This window comes from Solanum verrucosum, unplaced genomic scaffold (assembly GCF_900185275.1).
Source record: "Solanum verrucosum unplaced genomic scaffold, falcon-dt-bn FXZP01000138.1, whole genome shotgun sequence".
Lineage (NCBI taxonomy): Eukaryota > Viridiplantae > Streptophyta > Magnoliopsida > Solanales > Solanaceae > Solanum > Solanum verrucosum.
In genome coordinates, this window is record NW_026020134.1 from 699,593 (window position 1) to 709,323 (window position 9,731).

Below are 9,731 nucleotides of genomic sequence, written 5' to 3' on the forward strand. Positions count from 1 at the left end.
AAGTGGTGGCGTGGGAAGAAATATTTTACATTTTATTTTATAATTTTTTTTGCGGGAAATAATAATACTTTAATCTTTAACTTTAACTAATACCAATAATTTATTTACTTTTTGTCAATGTGGAATAATATTTTGTCCACTTAGAGTGTGATGTGACAATTTTTTAAAAAATAAAAGAGAGAGTTATTACACACCATGATAAAAGTATAATTAAAAAGAGATGTGTATTTCTCAAACTAAGTGATAGTTTAGAAAAGAATCCTACAAACCAATCCTCTAACACTTCCCTTTGGATTTGGAAACTTTAGACTCTTAATAAAATAAAGTTCTTTATGTGGTTACTTCTCCGAAATAAGCATCCTACACTTTCTACCCTCTACAATAGGGGCATCACCAGCCAAAAAAATTGCACCAATTGTTCCTAAATGTTGATGGATCCTTTGAGCCTAAAACAATTAATGGTGGCACTGAAGGAATAATAAGAAACCACTTAGGAAATTGGATAGCGGGGTTTGCTTGTAAGATCAAAGTGGAAAATGCTTACCATGCTTAATTGTTAGCCCTGTTGCACGGGTTGACTCTTGCAAAAGAAAAAAACTTTAAGCACATGATTCTGGTGGAAACAGACTCACAGATAGGGGTGTTCACGGTTTGGATAAAAACCAATTCAAATTGAAAAACCAAACCAAACCGATAAAATAAAATCGATTTTATTTGGGTTTGGTTTGGTTTTAGATTTTTGAAAACCGAGAGTATTTGATTTGGTTATGATTTTATTCGAAAAAACCCGAAGAAATAACCGAACCGAACCGATGAATTATATACATATATTTTATTAATATACATACTTAATATATTATTTTTATAAACAATTTTAAAGATTTTATACATATTTTCATTAAAATTTCTTTATAATTTACTTATTGAAAGCAAAAATGCCCAAGATGAAACATTTATCTTATTTATTTCATGTATATGAGTGTCTATGTCAATTCTTTGTGGGACTGAAAATGTTATTGTCTCTTCCTTCTAGGCCAATATAATGAATTTTAAAGCTTTATTGATAGTAAATTTAGTGATTGAAAGTTTAGTAATTTAAGTCATTCTAACTATTTCTCGTTTTGAATGGATTGTTGTCACTTTTTTCACATTTTAAATGAATTGTTTCTTTTATTTTGGTGTATGGTTAATAACCGAATAACCGAACCAAACCAAACCGAAACCGATAATCACCAAACCGATAAATGTATATTATATTTGGTTTGGTTTGGTTTTGATAATTTTAAAACCGATTAAGTTGATTTGGTTTTGATTTTGACCAATAACCGATCCAAACCAACCCGTGAACACCCCTACTCACAAGTATTGCTAAACTCTTTAAATAATGATAACCCTCAATGCTCACACATTTGCACTGATTGCATGTCCTTGCTCCAGCAATTGGGAGCACCGCCACTAAAGCATGTTCCACCGGAGGCTCATAGGACTGCTGATGCACTAGCAGAATACGGAGGACCAAATTATGATTAGAAACAAACTATATATTTTTGAAGCATCTCCATCTTGTATTACGTATGAACTTGATAGAAATGGAACTACCTCACTTAGATCAATTCCCTTTTATATGGATGTTCCTTAATATTAAATAAAATCCTTCCGTTTTAAGCAAAAAAAATATATGATAGTTTAGAGATGAAACTAAAAAAAAGAAAGATAGTTTAGATATGTTTTTGACCCTTATATCTCATGAATATATATATATATATATGACTTCTGAGAATTTCAAGCAAAAGTGCTAATTAGGTCATGCGAAACATTATGGAAAACTCAACTCGATGGAGTAATATAGATACTTATAAGATTTAGCAAGTAGGCATGTATAAGACACGTAGTTGTCAAAAATTCTATGTTTATATAAGCTATGTTGACCCTTTTTGAGGATAATATGCGGGATCGTGTTCGTAAAAGAGGTTTTAGCTTCATATGCTTTTCTTATTTTTAGTTTATATCAAATTAGTACAATTTATTATAATTAAGTAATTTATTAAAAATTCTGTATTAATTAATCATGATTAAATTAAAGAACTCTATATTCAAACACATATCAAGCATATGGTTGACTTGAGATAAACACATCAAGTGAAGTTATAATCTTGTTCTTAATTTACATTTTTAATTCAAGCTCTTGTTTTTCTTTTCTTTTTTGTGTGAAAATACTTTTTTCCTTTTTCTTAGTTCTAGCGGTTGTGACAAATATAATCTTTTGACTATAGTTATATTTTTTGTTTTCTGTGGGTAGATTGTTTCCTTATTTATTTGATAACGTATTATTTAAAGCATGTGATATCTTTTAGTAATTCAGTCTGGGTGGTGTAGTCGGTTATCACGCTAGTCTCACACACTAGAGGTCCCCGGTTCGAACCCGGGCTCAGACATTTTTATTATATTATAATTTTTTATAAGCTGGATTACGTTATTATTGTTATCTGAGAGAAATATTGAAAACACCTCTAAACTCAACATGAATTATTAGTTTCATCCCCGAACTAGTGACAGCCTCTAAACTCAGCGTGAATTATTAGATTCATCCCCGAACTGGTGACAGCCTTAAAAACACTACATAATTTACTTGACTAATTGAACTTAAATACATCCCCGATCTTGCAATATGGGTGAATTACACCCCTAAATTCTCGCCAACTTTAAAAGTGTTTTCAATACTTGTCTCGATTTTTTATTAAGAGTCGCATGCTCCTATAAGAGTTTGAAACCACTTCCTACATCGTGTGGTAGATTGGGGTGTGCCTAAGTTTAGTTAGTCAAGTAAAAAAATACTTTTAAGACTGTCAATATTTCGAGGATGAAACTAATAATTTCTATCAAGTTAAAAATGTTTTCAATACTTCTCTTGTCTGTTCAACACATTACAGTACCCCTTCCAGAATGAAATCACCTTCAAAAGTTCAATCAAGTGAATTTTTTTTGCTCTTTAAAGTATATAACTCCATAAAGTAATTAGTACAATTATTTTATATATAATGCAATCGAATTATATGATACAAAGTGGGCACTTTTCTTGCAAGCATATATTCATATTATTATATAAATATGATTCGAATAGAGGAAAAGTAGTGATTTAAATGTGGGACAAATAAATTAGCAATTTATAAAAATAAAAGTTGCATGGAAAAAAGAAAATATTCCTGACCAAGGGGGATTATTAATAAAAGAGAGGAATGATCATATTGTTAGTATCATATTCTTTTTTCATGTAGCCAATGGCTATACGTCGGAAAGTCTAAATTGTGATATTATAATTTGCACTTATGTGTTTCTCTCTTCAAACAACGCGATTAAGCTATTTTTTTATTTTTATTTTTGAGTTATTGGATCTTGTTGAAGGCATTTTATAGTATTATATCATTTTGTTTTAATTTCTCGGTTGCATGGTAGTTCATTACTTTCATATAGTATTAGTACAAATTAAATATAACTAGAAATGCACATGCAAACTTAAAAAATAATTTTCATACAAACTCAAAATATAACTAGCGCAAATCTTATCCAAACAACCCCCTCGACGCACAAAATTTCATAGTTAAACAATAAATATCTCATGATAATTCATTTTAGCTATGGATTAACTATGAATTATAAAAAAGTGCAATTAGCTAGAAGCATTTTAGCAATAGATTAATCAGAGAGATCACCTATGAATTTCATAACTAATTTCATATTTTCTTATAATATCACTCACTCGAAACAAAGTTCATTTGCAACAAATTGATTTTTAAAATTTAAGCTTCGAACTCCTTTAATAGCCGATAATAGAGTTATGACACATTCAATATGAATCATTTCAAAATTCTAATAGTATGAGGAAGAAATTAAAGGAGAAGGGGGCCGCACACTTGCAAATATATACCTTTTAAAAAAAAAGTGTTTTCCTTCGTACTAAAAGCACCCTTTTAAAGTCAAACAATTTAGACCACGTGATTTGTTTTCTCCATATTCCTCTCCAACTATATACTAATTTACTTTGTGTACAATGTATTATATGTTTTTGTAGAAAAGATATAATATACTATTAGTGCATTCATATGTTTATCCTATTTAACAAGAGGAGACGGTCTCCAAACTTCTTTGTTCTTTTTTAAGTCTTCTTCTGACATAGAATAACGTAATTGTTGAAAAATCGAGATTTTTAATAGCAAGTGATCCCCTACTTAGTTTTGAATAGGCGGAACCATTCTGTTTTGGTTCTTCTCCACGGGTGATTTTAATTAAACAAAAATGGATACGAAGAAGTGGGGTGAGAGTATAGCAATGGCAACAGGATTCATGGTATTGTTAGGACTACTTTGTTGCTGCCGTAGCTACAAGAAGATGTGGTCTCATGGTAAAAGAGATAAAGGAGGTTCTGGCAGTGCTTCCTGCACTTGTGATGGTGGATTTTGAGGTTTGCTATGGCTTATGATTCAGAATTTCATATATATATATATATATATAGATTTATATAGTTACCAAGCATATAGTTGGAGATTTTCGTTACATATCAAGAGTTTTATTGTTCAAAACATATATAAAATCACATTTTAAATGTTATTCAAGGTTTAAAACTTCGTTCATACTTCTCCGTATGAAAACTGTATCAAATTAAATATGTATATCTTGCTCAAGTCTTAAAATTTTACTCAGATTTGTTGTGTATGATATATGTATGTCTGCTCAAGGCTTAGAGTTTCTTAACTCACACTTTTTGTGTATGAAAACTATATAGAATTGATATGAAAGTATGTATATTTCGCTAATGTTAGCTTTTGCAAATTCAATACAAGTAGCAACAATGTTGTATACATCTTTCATACAAATTTAATACAACTACGAACATACGTGGAAGCTCAAAAAATTATTTTCACACAAACTCAATATACAATTATAATAATACATATTTGATACAATATTTCCACCGTAATTTTGAGAAACTGCCAGAAATTAAGATATAATTAACAGTGCACCCACGAGGAGCATATGAGTGCTTTTCTGCCATTGGCATAAGGTAGAGGAACCACCCCTGAGAGTAGAGTTAAAATCCAGCTAGAGCATTATTTCATTATTTTTATTTTTATTTTAGCTTAGAGATTATATTTGATGCATCCGAAGTCTTTAAATCCTGATTACTTAATTGTCTTAAATTTGATGGGCATAAACACTCCCCATAAAGTTAAGCAATTTTGACCCCATCGTTTTAAGTGTGGTAGGAGCCACTCAGTGGTGTGTCGTGATGGCTCCACTAGTTGTTTCAAGTGTGACCAAAACGGTCATTTTATGAGAGAGTGTTCTAAGAGCAGACATAGTAATGGTAATGGGGGCAATAGAGCCCAGTCTCTTTCAGTTGCTCCACCAGATTGAGCTGCATCTAGATGAGCTACTTCAAGGGCAGGCGGAGAAGGAAACCGTCTTTATGCTATCGCTAGTCTCCGAGAGCAAGAGGATTCGCCAGATGTTGTCACTGATATGATCCAAGTCTACAATTTTGATGTTCTTCTTGAGCAACTTCTTGAGCCTTCAGTGTTTCTACACCTAATGGTGAGTCTATTATAGCAGAAAAAGTCTATCGTGATTGTTCCGTTTCCGTCAATCACAAGAGTACCATGGCTGATTTATTTGAGTTAGACATGGTAGATTCATTCTAGGTATGAACTAGCTTCATGCCTGTTATGCATCAATAGATTTTAGAACTCGACTAGTCAAGTTCCAGTTTCTAATGAACCAGTTATAGAGTTGAAGAGCAGTTCAACAGTGCTTAAGGGTCGTTTTATTTCGTACCTTAAGGAAATGAAGGTAGTTTCCAAGGGGTGTGTCTATCACTTAGTCCGAGTTAATGACTTTAGTGTTGAGATACCTCATATTCAGTCAGTTTCAGTAGTAAAGGAGTTTTCATAAGTCTTTCATGGTGATCTTCCCGGAGTCCCTCTTGAGAGAGAAATAGACTTCGGTATAAACATTTTTCTAGATACTCGTCCTATATCTATTCCTCCATATAGAATGACACTAGCAGAGTTGAAAGAGTTAAAGAGCAGTTGAAAGATCTTATAGAGAAAGGTTTTATTCGACCAAGTATCTCACCTTTGGGAGCTCTGGTCCCATTTGTGAGAAAGAAAGATGGTTCCCTTATGATGTGTTTAGATTACCGTCAGTTGAACAAGGTTACCATCAAGAATAAGTATCCTCTTCCAAGAATTGATGATCTTTTCGTTCAGCTTCAGATTGCTACTTGTTTCTCTAAGATAGACCTCAGATCAGGCTACCATCAGTTGAAAGTAAGGGATATGATATTCCAAAGACAGCATTGCCGTTATGGTCATTATAAGTTTGTGGTCATGTCCTTTGGTTTGACCAATGCTCCTGCAACATTCACGAACCTTATGAATAGAGTTTTCAAACCTTATTTAGATATGTTTGTTATCGTCTTCATTGATGACATACTAATCTATTCAAGGAATGAAGAAGATCTTGCTAGTCATCTCAGAATAGTTCTCCAGACTTTAAAAGATAGAGAGTCTGATGCTCCTATAAGAGTTTGAAACCACTTCCTACATCGTGTGGCAGATCGGGGTGTACCTAAGTTTAGTTAGTCAAGTAGAAAGATACTTTTAAGATTGTCAATATTTCGAGGATGAAACTAATAATTTCTATCAAGTCAAAGATGTTTTCAATACTTCTCTTGTCCGTTCAACACATTACAGCACCCCTTCCAGAATGAAATCACCTTCAAAAGTTCAACCAAGTGATTTTTTTTTGCTCTTTAAAGTATATAACTCCATAAAGTAATTAGTACAATTATTTTATATGTAATGCAATCGAATTATATGATACAAAGCGGGCACTTTTCTTGCAAGCATATATTAATATGATTCGAATAGAGGAAAAGTAGTGATTTAAATGTGCGACAAATAAATTAACAATTTATAAAAATAAAAGTTGCATGGAAAAAAGAAAATATTCCTGACCAAGGGGGATTACTAATAAAAGAGAGGAATGATCATATTGTTAGTATCATATTCTTTTTTAATGTAGCCAATGGCTATACGTCGGAAAGTCTAAATTGTGATATTATAATTTGCACTTATGTGTTTCTCTTCAAACAACGCGATTAAGCTATTTTTTTATTTTTATTTTTGATTTATTGGATCTTGTTGAAGGCTTTTTATAGTATTATATCATTTTGTTTTAATTTCTCGGTTGCATGGTAGTTCATTACTTTCATATAGTATTAGTACAAATTAAATATAACTAGAAATACACATGCAAACTTAAAAAATAATTTTCATACAAACTCAACATATAACTAGCGCAAATCTTATCCAAACAACCCCCTCGACGCACAAAATTTCATAGTTAAATAATAAATATCTCATGATAATTCATTTTAGCTATGGATTAACTATGAATTATAAAAAAGTGTAATTAGCTAGGAGCATTTTAGCAATAGATTAATCAGAGAGATCACCTATGAATTTCATAACTAATTTCATATTTTCTTATAATATCACTCACTCGAAACAAAGTTCATTTGCAACAAATTGATTTTTAAAATTTAAGCTTCGAACTCCTTTAATAGCCGATAATAGAGTTATGACACATTCAATATGAATCATTTCAAAATTCTAATAGTATGAGGAAGAAATTAAAGGAGAGGGGGGCCGCACACTTGCAAATATATACCTTTTAAAAAAAAAGTGTTTTCCTTCGTACTAAAAGCACCCTTTTAAAGTCAAAAAATATTTAGACCACGTGATTTGTTTTCTCCATATTCCTCTCCAACTATACTAATTTACTTTGTGTACAATGTATTATATGTTTTTGTAGAAAAGATATAATATACTATTGGTGCATTCATATGTTTATCCTATTTAACTGGAGGAGACGGTCTCCAAACTTCTTTGTTCTTTTTAAGTCTTCTTCTGACATAGAACAACGTAATTGTTGAAAAATCGAGATTTTTAATAGCAAGCGATTCCCTTCTTAGTTTTGAATAGGCGGAACCATTCTGTTTTGGTTCTTCTCCACGGGTGATTTTAATTAAACAAAAATGGATACGAAGAAGTGGGGTGAGAGTATAGCAATGGCAACAGGATTCATGGTATTGTTAGGACTACTTTGTTGCTGCCTTAGCTACAAGAAGATGTGGTCTCATGGTAAAAGAGATAAAGGAGGTTCTGGCAGTGCTTCCTGCACTTGTGATGGTGGATTTTGAGGTGTGTTATGGCATATGATTCAGAATTTTATATATATATATATATATAAATAGATTTATATAGTTACCAAGCATATAGTTGGAGATTTTCGTTACATATCAAGAGTTTTATTGTTCAAAACATATATAAAATCACATTTTAAATGTTGTTCAAGGTTTAAAACTTCGTTCATACTTCTCCGTATGAAAACTGTATCAAATTAAATATGTATATCTTGCTCAAGTCTTAAAATTTTACTCAGATTTGTTGTGTATGATATATGTATAATGTCTGCTCAAGGCTTAGTGTTTCTTAACTCACAATTTTTGTGTATGAAAACTATATAGAATTGATATGAAAGTATGTATATTTCGCTAATGTTAGCTTTTGCAAATTCAATACAAGTAGCAACAATGTTGTATACATCTTTCATACAAATTTAATACAACTACGAACATCCGTGGCTACCATCAGTTGAAAGTAAGGGATATTCTGGACCCGTTATGGTCATTATAAGTTTGTGGTCATGTCCTTTGGTTTGATCAATGCTCCTGCAACATTCATGAACCTTATGAATAGAGTTTTCAAACCTTATTTAGATATGTTTGTTATCGTCTTCATTGATGACATACTAATCAATTCAAGGAATGAAGAAGATCTTGCTAGTCATCTCAGAATAGTTCTCCAGACTTTAAAAGATAGAGAGTCTGATGCTCCTATAAGAGTTTGAATCCACTTCCTACATCGTGTGGCAGATCGGAGTGTACCTAAGTTTAGTTAGTCAAGTAGAAAGATACTTTTAAGACTGTCAATATTTCAAGGATGAAAATAATAATTTCTATCAAGTCAAAGATGTTTTCAATACTTCTCTTGTCCATTCAACACATTACAGCACCCCTTCCAGAATGAAATCACCTTCAAAAGTTCAACCAAGTGATTTTTTTTTGCTCTTTAAAGTATATAACTCCATAAAGTAATTAGTACAATTATTTTATATGTAATGCAATCGAATTATATGATACAAAGCGGGCACTTTTCTTGCAAGCATATATTAATATGATTCGAATAGAGGAAAAGTAGTGATTTAAATGTGCGACAAATAAATTAACAATTTATAAAAATAAAAGTTGCATGGAAAAAAGAAAATATTCCTGACCAAGGGGGATTACTAATAAAAGAGAGGAATGATCATATTGTTAGTATCATATTCTTTTTTCATGTAGCCAATGGCTATACGTCGGAAAGTCTAAATTGTGATATTATAATTTGCACTTATGTGTTTCTCTCTTCAAACAACGCGATTAACCTTCTTTTTTTTTTTTTTTTTCTGATTTATTAAATATAACTAGAAATACACATGCAAACTTAAAAAATAATTTTCATACAAACTCAAAATATAACTAGCGCAAATCTTATCCAAACAACCCCCTCGACGCACAAAATTTCATAGTTAAATAATAAATATCTCATGATAATTCATTTTAGCTATGA

The 9,731-nt window shown here is 31.4% G+C and overlaps 1 non-coding gene across 1 annotated transcript; it reads left to right on the forward strand.

The window, feature by feature from the left end:
• The first annotated feature begins 2,361 nt into the window (after nucleotides 1–2,361).
• Nucleotides 2,362–2,435, forward strand: TRNAV-CAC (transfer RNA valine (anticodon CAC)). Its single transcript has one exon. It is a non-coding gene; the product is annotated as a tRNA-Val (tRNA).
• Nucleotides 2,436–9,731: the final 7,296 nt, after the last annotated feature.